This window comes from Haemaphysalis longicornis, unplaced genomic scaffold (assembly GCF_048455015.1).
Source record: "Haemaphysalis longicornis isolate Haplotype H1 unplaced genomic scaffold, Haemaphysalis longicornis Haplotype H1 scaffold_7, whole genome shotgun sequence".
NCBI lineage: Eukaryota > Metazoa > Arthropoda > Arachnida > Ixodida > Ixodidae > Haemaphysalis > Haemaphysalis longicornis.
This window is the reverse complement of record NW_027526422.1, coordinates 8,513,135-8,526,781: the sequence shown is the minus strand read 5'-3', so window position 1 is coordinate 8,526,781 and position 13,647 is coordinate 8,513,135.

The window sequence follows — 13,647 nt, the reverse complement described above, 5'->3', positions numbered from 1 at the left end:
TAAACATAGAGACATCCTGCATGTCACGGGGGGGGGGGGGGGGGGGGGGGGTCGGTTAGTTCGAGCGATGAAACAACCCCACCGAATCTACAGGGCAATGGTGACGAGGGGGTGGCTGTCTGATGCGTGGCTTTCACCGGTAACAGCGGAAAGAAGAATGAGACAGAGCCTTGAACTAAACAACAACTAAGAGAGGCTTCTATTTGAACAGGCAAGGTACAGTATAGGCAGGGGGACATGAAATATTAACAAGAGGTAAACTAAAATCTAATACACATGCGAGAGTTAAACATTACAGAATGATTCAAATGAGGAGCGTTAACAATGGTTGCAGAGTAGAAGAGTTAAAAAGAAAACAGTACGATGCATATGCAAGACACAATAGTCCTACAATATTCACCGACCGAGCCACGTCTTTCCGAATGCTTCGCTGTACAGCCACACCACGTGACGTGTGTCTTCACGCGACACAAAACATTAAATAAATGTGGTCATAGGCTGTGCCCTGAACTTAAAGCGACCTAAAACGTACCGAATTCCCATTATTATTAAAAACAACATGTAAAATCAGGTTTATAAGAAAAAATTTGCAATAAAAAATTATAAGGTAGGCCCGCTGGGGCTCGAACCCAGGCCATCAGTGCCGGTATACAGCACTCTATCTCAAGGCCGCTGAGCCCAAACGACAGGTTCCTTTCAGTAGGAGCTCAATAGAATAGCGTGCGCAGTTACATCACAATAAGTCACGTGAGGCGCTGTGAAGCGCATGGAGACAGGCGACCGGGCCGGATGATGCACAGCTGTCAGAGGCGATTCAGCTACCTATGAAGCGTTGCTTTCGTGTAGGCCAGGCCGTCCGATGACGATCACGGTGAGTCAAGACCCGGAAGCACATTAGGATCTTACAAGACGCTGGTCGCCGATGGCGATGCATGCCCGGGCAGGAGTCGTCGTTGCATCACGACATTCCAACGGCACTGGTTTGTCTGTGCGCGGGGGCTGCTTTTATACCTGCGCTAACACGAAGAAAAAGGGCAGCACACAAAGCGCCCGGCACAGTCGACTGGGATATTCGCCTTCTCGAACGTTCGGCGTGGTTTGATGCTGGTTTGATACGTCTCCGATTCACACAGGCAGCTGAGCGATGACTCATAGACACACTGTTCAAGAAGTTTCTCGAAGGCTCTTGGGGGGAAGAAAAAAGGAAAACGCCACGAACAGAGCGTCTGTAATATGTTAATAAAAATACTATACAATAATTATTAGATGCTGTATAATGATACTAACAATTTCTACAATAATATTAAATGCTGTACGTGGGAGTTTGCCGCTGCACTAGCAGAGGACTTATTTCCCCAATTCGTTTGGGAGTACACACACTTTTGCATGAGCCATGCAGAACAGTGTCACTTCTGCAGTGTCTTGGTAATCATTGCAGCGGTTAATGTAGGCCTTTTAATAGATACACATTGGGTAAGCCAGTGGTCTCGCAATGGCAGGGGGCATCTAGCACAGAAGGTTGTATTCATGCTTGAAATTTTCACAGTACGTTAGTTCGTTAGTGCAGCAGGCATTCCGGTGGAAAGTAACGCTCAGGGCCGTACCCAGAAATTTTTTTCGGGGGGGGGGGGGGGGGGGTAGTTTGGGAAGGGGGTAGTTTTGCTGAAAGCAACAGTAAGTATTGCTTACGTACTGCCTGGAAAAGATTTAGGGAGGGCTTCGAACCCCCAAACCCCCCTCTGGGTACGGCCCTGGGTACGGCCCTGGTACGGCTCTGGGTACGGCCCTGGGTACGGCACACCAAGTACGCTGCATAACAAAATTTTCTTGGTGTGAAAAATGTTCAGTGGCCGCAGCGGTGCTTTGCTGAAGGCAGTTCTCCCAATTTGTTAAGCTGTGTGAAAGTGAAGCAAAGAAACAGCACTGAAATGACATATGCAAGCATCAAGCATGTTATTAATTGGTAAAAGGAATTTCTGCTTGGATTCTTTTGCACACCTTCTACCATTTCGAGCCTGGAGCACTACTAAACAGGATTGAAGTTTCAGTTGGGAAATGAAAATCTGTGTTATGCCATTGTCTTGTGGGCAACATCAGCCCTAATGGTAGGGACCCAAGGTTGTGCTATTAAATTTGCACAAGCTATCCGTTAGGCAAGACAATCTGGAATGGCAAGACAGTTTTGGCATCGACTGATAGTTTTACTTGTTTATTTAGAACTAAGTTTTTGATGATGTGGCTGCACAACCTACGGCTACAAATAACTCGCAACGAGAGCATTATGTGAAAAAAAAAAGTACTTTATTGGAATGACGTCGCAACATCTTCTTTTGCTCCCCCAACCCACACGCACACATCAGCACAAAAAAAAATAAAATCAAAGCCCCTTTCGTCTGATGATAAAAACGGTTGAAACGTGATGCTTTCTACAGCCGCAAACCGAGTCAAATCAAACTCCAATATCGTGAGGGATTCGTTTGTTGTTGCCTGCCCATGGCAGCAGCTGTCGATGCACTCATTGGCGGTCGCGACGCAACGACTATGGGCGCCTGCGTCTTACGACAAAACGCCTCGTGTCAAAACCAACTTTTCCACATGCTGTAATGAAGATGATGATGATAATGGCCTTGAAGTGTTTGGCACGTACCCAATCCGGGGGGGATTAACCAGGGATAGCGTGTTGACTGTGCACCTGTGCTTCATGTGCATTAGCGGAAACCCGCTGTACAAGTTGGCTTTCTGGCAATACATTTTGGGTGTAACGATTTGGATTTTGACTTTAAAGACACTGGCTTTCGACCAGAGGAACCTTCGCATATCAACGGCGTTTCACGTCTCACCCACAATCATCATCATCAGAAAAGGTTGGTTTTCCTGCAATGCGGTTTGGTGTTAACACCAAACCAATGACGGCAACCGTTAATTAACGGTTGCCGTCATTGAGGCAATGGAAGCACAATCTAAACTGCTTCGATCGTGTCGGAATAACGCAAGCGTTCTTTCTTTGCGATTGCGTGTAAAGTTGGCTTTCGTGTAGTGCGCTTTGCCGCGCGTCGGACATCATCAGTGAGACTATAGTGCCTAGAAAGGCATAGAAAACTTCGCAAAAAAAAAAAAAACCTCGACAAAGTGACTGGCGTAATAGTGGACAAATGGCAATAAAAGCCCAAATACTGGTCACCTGTACGTAGTGAGTGAGCTTGCAACGCCATGTTTTTAGGCTGGTATAAAACCTGCGGCCAGCGTTCTGGAGAGGGCATGTTGCATCACGTCGGACATTATCAAAAGCGTGTGACAATTCATAAAAAAGATGAGAAATTGATTGCAGTGTAACAAAGGAAGGGGATATCCACATTGAGCCTATGCCGTGCTGAGAGAGGGAGAGAGAGAGAAATTTGTGACGCAGAAGCTGACGTTATGGGCCTCGCCCCTTGAAAGGCATTCCTAGTCCTGGATTTATTGACTTCGACTGGCTGTCCTCGCTCGGGTCGCCAGGTTGAGCTGAAAACTTTTGTAGCGAGGGCTACAGTGGCCGTATTTTCGCCGTTTCTCTGTGGCCGGTGGCCGCACCGCGAGCAGAGCGGTTGCCTAGCAACCGCCGCAGCTGGCAGCGCCGCTCGCCGCGCCATCTGGCATGACGTCAGAGGAGGAGCCGGCGTAGCATATTCGCCCCGAGGGCGAACACAGTTGGCCCCTGGCGGCGGCGGGACGAACCGCTCCTAGTGTGGATGGCGCTCTCGCGTCGTCTGCTTTTTCACGTTGCGTGCGGCGCAAGACGCGTGCTGCGCACGACAAATAACGGATATGTGCACTTGTTTGGCAGTAAGCAATGACATAGTTACCTCTGCTTGCGCATTTCCTCTAGAAACGCAATAATCAGCGGCCGTTGAGGGTTAATGCGCTGGTTTAATTCCACGAAACGTCTTCGCCGTGGTCACCGCTTGAGTGTGAAACGTGTTATAAACATTGCTTTCACACATTGCACTTTTCGTATTGTTCAGTGCAGTCGTCTGCCGTTTCGGGAACGTCGAAGGGTGCTTTTTGAAGGTGGCATGGTGATTATTTAAAGGATAAAATTTAGCGCGAAACGGGTAAGAAGCGACAAGACATGTGCATACGCGTGCCAATTCCACACCCTTATAAAATTGCGCTGTGTCCTTATAGAAAGAAGAAACAAACAAAAATATTTACACTGCACACGACCCGTGCGCTATCGCCCATACATTACCGGACACGTATTTTACACCCGCAAGTGCCTGTGTGATCGTGTCCTTCCGGTACCTTTTCTAAAATAAATACCATTTTGGACAGTCGTTGTTTATACTGAGGAGGAGGAATAAACATTTATTCAACTGTATCGAGTTTCTAATTTTACATATTATTTAAAATACGTTTGTATGGATCCGCAAGAGTATTTAGGGGGGATTTTTCAGTAAAATTATGCAGTTGTGGGTTTGCGTCTGTCATGTGGCATTTCATGTGTCATTTTCATATATATCATTTTCAAATCCGACATGAATCACCTTGTCCAGAAACGTGTCTCACTCAGCATAACCAAATGCCTAATGTGGTCACGTCTTAACCTCTTAAGGTGGACCTAAGTTTAAAGAAAGAGAAGAAAACGCGTAGTATAATGCACGTTGTTACCCACAGGTGTGAGGGGTGTGTGCCATGACTCGCTGTTTTTTTTTTAATTTTTTCCCATAATGCTTGCTTTCAATACAATTTTGAAAAAGGCGAGCCACAATTCCTGGACAATCTCGGTTCAAAAGGGGGTTAGTCAGTTTTGAAAATACGTTTAAAGTACTGCTTTTTGACCGCTACAGAACATGACGCCTAGTGTAGTTTCGATTGTAAGTAATACTGATAACCATAGTTTGGCTTTTCGCGTTGCATCCGTTCTCTTCTCGCTGCTCTTGCAACGATGGCAGGACTCCTCGCCCCCCCCCCCCCCCTCTTCTCAAAAAAAAAAAAAAAGAAATGCACAGAATTTCTTTTTTAACCAATCCTCAAGAATTAAATGCTAAGACAAAGGTGATATTCAGTTTACAACACAACACAATAGCTACCGGGAACCCGTTGCGCTGATTCGCAACGGGAAATAAAAAGGAAATGTTTTACTAGATCTCCAACAGCGCAACTTCATTTATTGCCATCTTTAGGGTTCGTAAGCGACCTTAAACGCAAGAATGCAAACACATCTCGCTGTTGCAGGCACCTGTTAGGTTTTAAAAGGAACGCAAATGGTCAACAGAGCAGCCGTAACAGAAAATTGTGCTCACTGTGAGGTTCCGCGAGCTTGGTTTGCTCTCTGTAAACCTGCTTGTCACTTTGCGAAAACCTAGCTAAACATGAGATGTTGATTGTGCTGCGTGCGTTGACAATTCAATTCGCAAGTTCACTTGGGACGAAAGCCGTAAATAAGTGATCTGAAACCGTTATTCATCAAACCTTCCTTCAGATTCGCTAAAATTTCATTTAAAAGACCCGTTAGAGCGGTTACATTTATATCTCTGCGCTGATCAAAATTCAGTAATTTTATGTTGCCTTTTGAACACACAAAAAATATCGTAAGCTCTTAGAAAGAATTTCGGGGCAGTTAAGTAGTGTTACCATTTCAGGGCATCCCACAAATGCAAGAATGCGTCATGCTACGAGTGAAAGCGATTGAGATTGCCGTTGTTAACTGAATATCAGAGATCGAGGCTTCCTGATTTGTTTCTATTTATGCTTTTATTGAAGGCTCAAAGCCATAGTCTGGAAAGATCAAGCTTGCTACGAGCCACAGCGTACAAGTTCATTGTCACAATTACGGCCATTCTGAGATTCCCAATGAGTCGTCGCTTTTTTTGGCGTAGTAATGAAGACTGACTGCCGCTTCCATGCTATACATTGAACGTTGAGGAACCGAACTACAGCATACCACTCTTGTTTGCACTTTTCGTGCGCACATACGGCGAGAAAAAAGCACGAAGCGCGCCCACAGTGTGCATTCTTACGGGCCGCTCAGCGGAGCATCCACACTAGCAGCGCGACGCTGTCGCCACCTACATGTCGAGCTCGCGGCGAATAGTAGGGGCGGCTCGGTGATATTCGTCGTCATATATGGAAAGTGAGTGGGCATTGCCGGAGGGGATGAACCACCAACCTCCCCCAGACACCCCTACCCTCCAGCCTTCACCCTCCACCTACGCCGATATACTATCCCTCTACCGTCAGTCCCCACCACCTCATCCCTCCCTTCCCATCGCGGACGCTCGGATCTGGCGCCGCCTGCAGACCAAATTTCTAAATCCACCAACGTCTACACCGCATATCTCCTCCGACCACCTGCTCCCTAAACTGCACACGCTGCAACTCCCCATTGACAACACTCCGTTTGGTATGGATGTGCCCTACTAACCCCTCACCCTCCACCCAGCCAACCTACGAGCTGTGGGAGTGCGTAGCGGCCCGCTCAAGGACCAGGCTGCACTGGTCGAACGGGCTAGGTCAGCGGCCGTGGCACGTGGCCTACCGGACTAGGATGGCCACCTTGCCCGTATTCTTTAATATTCTCCTTTACCCTCACCGATTTTCAGAAATAAATGTTTCCCAGGCAACCACGGACGTCCGAAATACAGCCGAACATCCGAGGTCCAATTTGGATGGCCACTGTACGTCCATGTTTGGACGTACATTTTCGGACGTACAGTGGACATCCAGAAACTGATGTACAACTCCGAATGACATCCGCCAACAGACGTAAAAAGTTACAGTAATCCCTCGTTATAACGAAGTCGGCGGGATGGCGAAAAATTTCGTTGTAAGCGGTATTTCGATGTAAGCAACCGCTCGAGAAAAGCAAAAGCAGTTGAGCTTTAATTGCGCCACAAATGCAAGGAACCAAAACACAATGTATTCATTGAAGGAAAACTTGATTCAGGTGCCAAAAGGCAGTTGAGTTTTGACTGTTTCAAGTTCTTGCCGGCACGAGAACCCCTGCTCCAATTTGATCAATCATTGTGTGAGGCCGTGGTTGTCGCCCATAGAAGTGGCACTGGCTGTGGCCAATTTATAGGGAGGCGTGCGGGCGTCACGGAATGCTACGCGACTTTCGCGCTGGAAACCGCCGCAAATGCCGTGGTCAGAGTCGGGTTGTGCTTGTTGCGCTCAAAAAAACGATTACCCGCTCACTCTGAGAACACAGCACAATCATGAAAACTAACGGGCTTTGCACCAGAGGCTTTGCTTGATCACTGGGCAAATTTTCCCCGAGATGTGCAGCCTTGAAGTTTGCAAAACAAGCGCTTTTCGGCACCCTGCTGTCGGCGACACTGCTAATTGTACGGTTCGAATGTCGGTGTTCGCGCACCGTCGCGCCCAAGCCATTGATCAATGTCTAGGAACAAAATTCAATGACCGTACCACGCATTTGGACCGTTTGTCTATTGTCTAAAGTCGGATGGCACGAATCGAGCATGAATTGGCTCCATAAAGTCGCCGGGGAAAGACCAGCATGCGTTGACCGGCCATGTTGACTGCCTGGCTTGCCACTGGGTCGCCGCCGATCGGCGACGCCTCCGCTCGACACTTCGCTCTAAGCGGGTCAGGCTTTTCGAGCGCTTCGAGTAATGCAGCCTAAAAAGCATGCGTTCGGGTTGGGACCACAAGAAATTTCGAATAAAGCGATATTTCAAATAAAGTGATTTTGTTATAATGAGGGATTACTGTACTACGAAGCGTCAAATAATGACGTAAATTGAATATAAAAGCAAAAACGAAGAAGCTACTGTGCTTTTTGATTAAAAAGATTTTGTACATAAACACCCTCGCTTGTAGGTTGCGTTTCATCTGCATATTTTTAATATTAAGTCTCATTTTTTTTAATTTTTTGAGGCACTTCACCAACTCCAACGATGATCTCTTTGGGGAAGGATATATAAGAATTGAGAACCTCTAACGAAACATCTGTGACGCAAGTTCACAGTTCATGTATGCCGTCTACCCGGTAGTGCGTTAGCCTTGCGCGGTGTACTATTCGTTATAGGCACATTAGCTTCTCGTTATGTGATTCTGGAAATTTTTACTGAACATCCAAAATACAGCCAATTTCGGACGTCAGACTGGACGTACGGAAGTGTTAAAACCAGACGTCCCACGGACGTACATGGTACGTCCATTGGCCCTGAAACGGATATATGGACGTCCGCTAGAGCCGGAATGGGCGTACGGTGGACGGCCGACGGGCGTCCGGTGGTTGCTTGGGTTACTCTCTCTCTCTCTCTCTCCCTCTCTCTCTCTCTCTCTCTCTCTCTCTCTCTCTCTCTCTCTCACGCACACACACACACACACACACACACACACACACACACACACACACACACACACACACACTCTCTCTCTCTCTCGCTCTGAGAGTCTGAAAAAAGCCAAGCTTCTTCGTCGGGACGACACCAAGAGGAGGCAGCGAGCCGAGGAGACGGAAAAAGAACGAGAACGAGCCTCACGCCTCGGGAAGCGTCGTAACCGTACAGAGAACCAAGCTAAACTATAACATTAACCGCACCCCTTGCCACGCACACCCAGGCATAACTGAGTTAAGACCCAGCCAATTTTAAATGCAGAGCATTTCAGTAACTCACGATGTCACCCGCGTTGCCGTCCGTAGTCGTAGTCCGCACCCCTCCCCCTACACTATATAAAAAAAATACTATCCGGCGCCTGGTTTCGATCCCTCGACCCTGCGGGCGGAACGCAATGTACATGGTGCTCTACCCACTGCGCCACAAAGCCGACACAGAATGGGAGGCTACGAACGCGCCTTATATCCTTGACTCATTCAAACTACGTCAAGAAGCTAAGGTACGGTACGACAACTTTATTGATAGTGCCTGCAGACGGCTTGTCGCCCTGGTCTTGCTAGGGTACTTCGCCGCGACGCGGCCTTGACGTCGTCTCGGTTGGTGTCGCCTCTACTTTGGCCGCGGCCCCGCTACTTCCTCGGGTCGACCACGCCTAGCTGCCCCTGGTCTGGAGCGGCAGTCTTCCCTCGGGTTCGCTGGGTCGCTGCCTTTCGAGTGCGGCCGAGACCTGCTGGACGGCCTGGATCTGGGTCTCCCTGTCGTAGCTCCTCGTCGCTGCTTCTAGCAGCGGCGGGATCGTCTTCCTCGTTGCCGCTTCGTGTGGATTTTTGCTGCAGTCCCATAGGACGTGAGCCGCTGTGGCTCCCTCCTTCTGGCATGTGCGGCATAGGTCTCTCGTGTACACGTCCGGGCACACGTGCTTCATTAGGGCTGGAGTGGGTAGCGTCCCCGTCTGGAGTTGCCGATATAGTACCGCTTCCTCCCTGGTCAGGCCCGGGTGGGGCGGTGGCATCGGTCTCCTCTTGTGTCTGTACCACTTCGTTATCTCGTTGTATGTGGTCATGTTGTCTTTGGTCTCCCACCACCACGTTGGATCGACGGCGGCAGTTGCCGCAGCGCGGTTAGTGAAGCCTCGCGCCACGGCGTTCGCCGTCTCGTTGTGGTTTGCGTACCCTCTTTCCGATAAGTCTTCGCCCATGTGTGCAGGGAACCATTTGATCGCCACGCGGCGGCTCTCGATTTTTGTCGCTCTCAGTATTCGCGCGGCTTCGCTGCTCACTCTTCCCCTGGCGTAGTTGCGTACTGCCGTTCTGGAGTCACTGAGTATGGTCGTGCACTCGGTGTCGGCGATGGCCAGGGCGATGGCCACCTCCTCTGCCCGATGCGCCTTCCGTGTGCGCACGCTTGCTGCTGCTGATACAACGCATTCACTACCACCAACTCCCCAAACACTAAACGTTAACGCAATACACCCACCCCTATGCGACGCATTTACTCGAGTCCCCCTCGCGGGGAGATGGGCCCAATTACGATGGCAGTGCAACGCCGGCACGTGCGGGGAGAAAAGAACAAAGAGAACAGAACTCCCGCTGGCGCAGTTTCAGGCAGGGGGCGCGCGAGCACTGCGAAGACGGGAAATTTGAATTGCCTGGAGTGGTAGCAGTAAGCGGATAACGGCGGTACAGGCCACTATGGCGAATCACTGCTCTGCATTTCCGACAGCTCTCACATTGAGTGGAACGGCTTCTAATTTTTTTTTTAATCCACGTCATATCTGTATCGTGGGAAGGCACGTAACCAGGGTTTAAGCCCCCGAATTGATCAGGGGCAGGGATTTTTAAAGACGATAGTCTTTCTTGGGCTACTTAAACCCAGAAATTTTGGTCTGTCTGTATGTAGGTCTGTCTGTATGTATGTCTGTCTGTCTGTCTGTAACTCGATTCAGCTACCCGGCCAAAGTAAACTGCTTACTGCGCAATAGTCTTATATACTCACAGCCAAATGTAAACGTTTAAGCCTGGTTTATATGTTCATACTTGTAAACTTTGTTGAACAAGAACAAGACATTACGCAAATATAAGACAGGAAATTAGTACACATGGGATATTTACAGTGTTCCTTTATTTAAAAATTCATGGATGCTTGGTTTTTCGATAAAAAATGATATTCTACATCTACTGAACAAAACCGCCGCCTCCTGACGGCGTATGAAAAATCACGCGGCAACACCAACGAAAGGTTCCACTAGCTAGGTTCCACGTTCTGCTTGGAACGCACGTGGAGCACGGCCACGTGGTTCTATAAACCTTGTAGTCGGCCGCCTCCATTCACGCGCGTCTCCGCCGTGCTGCAGCGCTGACATCGAGGAACCCGGCCTGTAGCAGTGGACTGCGGTAAATTCAAATCGCCTTGCGCAAACCTTTAGTGTGTCTACCTTGGGATGAGCGCGACGGTAGAGAAACAGCATGAAAGGTGAGCGGGAACGCAAAGTGTGGGCATTTCCTTTGCAAATGTTTTTGCTATCGTCTTTTGACGACATTTGCGACGAAAGGAGCCGATACGCGGCCAATTTTTTTTCTGAATGACATTGCCTTCAAATGCGTACTACCCTCTATGCTGTATAAAAGTAGGACGTCACGAATTTCGCTACGCCTAGCCCGGTGAAAAGGTTTTGCAACTATAACACCTCTCTTAATGTTGGTCATCATAGAAGGCAAAGGGCGATCGAAAGGGCAGTTGAGAAAACAAAACAATCGTCTAAATCCAACGATCAAAGCTGGTACATTCCGGGAAAAGGGGGCTTGCAGCAGATTTTTAAATACATAAGAAATCAGGATGCGGCTGGGTGTGTTGTATGAAGCAGTCCAGTCGCTTCATTTTTGCTTTTCTTTGGGGCACTAAAAAATGGCTAATCACTGCGGTGCGAGTAGGTGACTATCAAGAGCCGCTAAACAAGCTTTATTTAACGACAGTCGTTGAATCCACGTAAGCTTTGTGCACCGTGTTATTTGTTGAGAAGCAGAATCAGTAGCTTTGTTCAGCCTCTTGTGTGTGGATGTGTGCATGTGTTAGCCTGAAGGGTTTTTAAGTGCTATTTTTTTGTATGCGAAAGCATTAAGTGGCCCTTTGAACAAAAATTCCCCGCATTTCCCCGAGGGGAAGAATGTGATTTGCGCGGTTCGGTAATGTTCACGAAAGAGAGATCACACACACACACACAACTACAAAGAAAGAAAGATGCATTTATTCATACACACACCTATTTGTGTTGTCGTTGTACTTGATTGCTAGAGCGGATCTGAGCTTTGAAATTTCGTGTCAGTACTCCTTTAAGCGGGTGCATTAGCCCTTCTCACGCCCGATTCCTGGCCAATCCCCCACGTGGGTATGTGCCATGTCAGCAGCCAGGCAGCGCGCGCCCATCTCCCCCCGTTGCCAAGGAAGGCGAGGAGATTCCTGGCCAATCCCCCACGTGGGTATGCTATGCGGACATCGCCGGTGGACGCAGGTTTAGGGTCGCTTAAGAAGTGCATCGCACTTAAAACGACCGGCTTTGGCGGTGTCTGTAGCAGCAAAACAGCACCTGAATTCCCATTAGCTATGGCACGTCATGTAACACATAGCGCACTTCTCGAGAAAAAAAAAAAAAAACGCTCCCAGAACATTTGCGCACGTAAGGGGAGCTGCCACACTTTTCTCAACTTTTTTTCGAAACCTTAAATGCTTGCAGAACGTAGTAAACTAACACATCCGGTACTCAGATTATGGAACCGCAGAGTACCTAAGCCAAAAATTACTGCTCTACGTAACCCAAGAAACCACCGAACGTCCATCGGCCGTCCACCGTACGCCCATTCCAGCTCAAGCGGACATCCATAGGACGTCCGTTTCAGGGCCGATGGACGTACTATGTACGTCCGTGGGATGTCCAGATTTAACACTTCCGTACATCCAGTCGAACGTCAGAAATTGGATGTATTTTGGATGTTCAGTAAAAATTTCAAGAATCACATAACAAGAAGCTTGCGTTCCTCCAATGAATACTAACACCGCACAAGACCAATGCAACACTTAACTTGCTCGACGTGTTCGTTAGCGGTTCTCAATTCTTATATATCCTTCCCCAAAGAGATCATCGTTGGAGTCGGTGAGGTGCTTCAAAAAAGTAAAAAAGTTAGGCTTAATTTTATAAATATGCAGATGAAACTTGCGATGGACAAGTCAGGGTGTTGATGTACAAAATGTTTTCATTGAAAAGCAAAGTTGCTTTTTTCGTTTGTGATTTTATATTCAAGTTAAGCCATTATTTGGTGCTTCTTGGTAACTTTTTACGTCCAGTAGCGGACGTCATGCGGGCTTGTACCTCTGTTTCTGAATGTCCACTGCAGGTCCGAAAATGTACATCCAAATACGGACGTACAGTGGCCGCCCAAACTGGGCATTGGTTTTACGTCCACTAGCGGACGTCATGCGGACTTGTATACGTCCGTTTCTGAATGTCCACTGTGCGTCCAAAAATGTACATCCAAATATGGACGTACAGTCGCCGTCCAAACTGGGCATTGGATGTTCGGCTGTATTTCAGACGTCTCACGGACGTCTGTGGTTACTTGGGAAATCAGATAACTTAAAAGCTTGCTTAAAAGAATTTTCTCTCTTTCCCGGTCTTGGTGTTCTTCGACACTGGAATTACGTCGTTACAGCGGTGTAGCAGCTATGGGCCTTGCTTTCCTTCTGTTGCAGCAACGAACGCATTCGATAGCCACTTTAAAAGAAAGCCACAAAAGCAAATCAGAAACGGAAGGCATATCTGCTGCGGCGAGCAAATCACGCAGTGCCGCTCCGTGCTAGTAATAATTATAGCTTTCACAGTGCTTCCAGACGTGAAGGAAAGAGTGAAAGCGCTTATCGGAAGCATTCCGACTTGTCCTGGCCTTCCTTGAGGAGACCGACCAACGTAGTCTAAGAACGTTGAGACCGACCTCATCCAACGGCTGTAGCCCAATGCCTGCCGGCCAGTCTTACGCTTTCCTTATCTCTTTCTTTCTCTCCCGCTTTCTCTGTGTCCATTTGTTCTCACCTATCCCATTTCACTTCCCCTCTTCTTCCCCCGGACTGGGTTGTATACTGGTGAACTCCCAAGTGAATTCAAAATAACCCCAGTCCACTTCTTTTCCACTTTCTACATCAATAAAGCACTGACTTCTTTATGGGGCTGGAGTGTGGAGTTCGGCACGGCGCATGCTGAAGCCAAGCCAGCTCATTCAGAGGTGCTACCAAGTGTCGCTAGATAAGGTCCCTT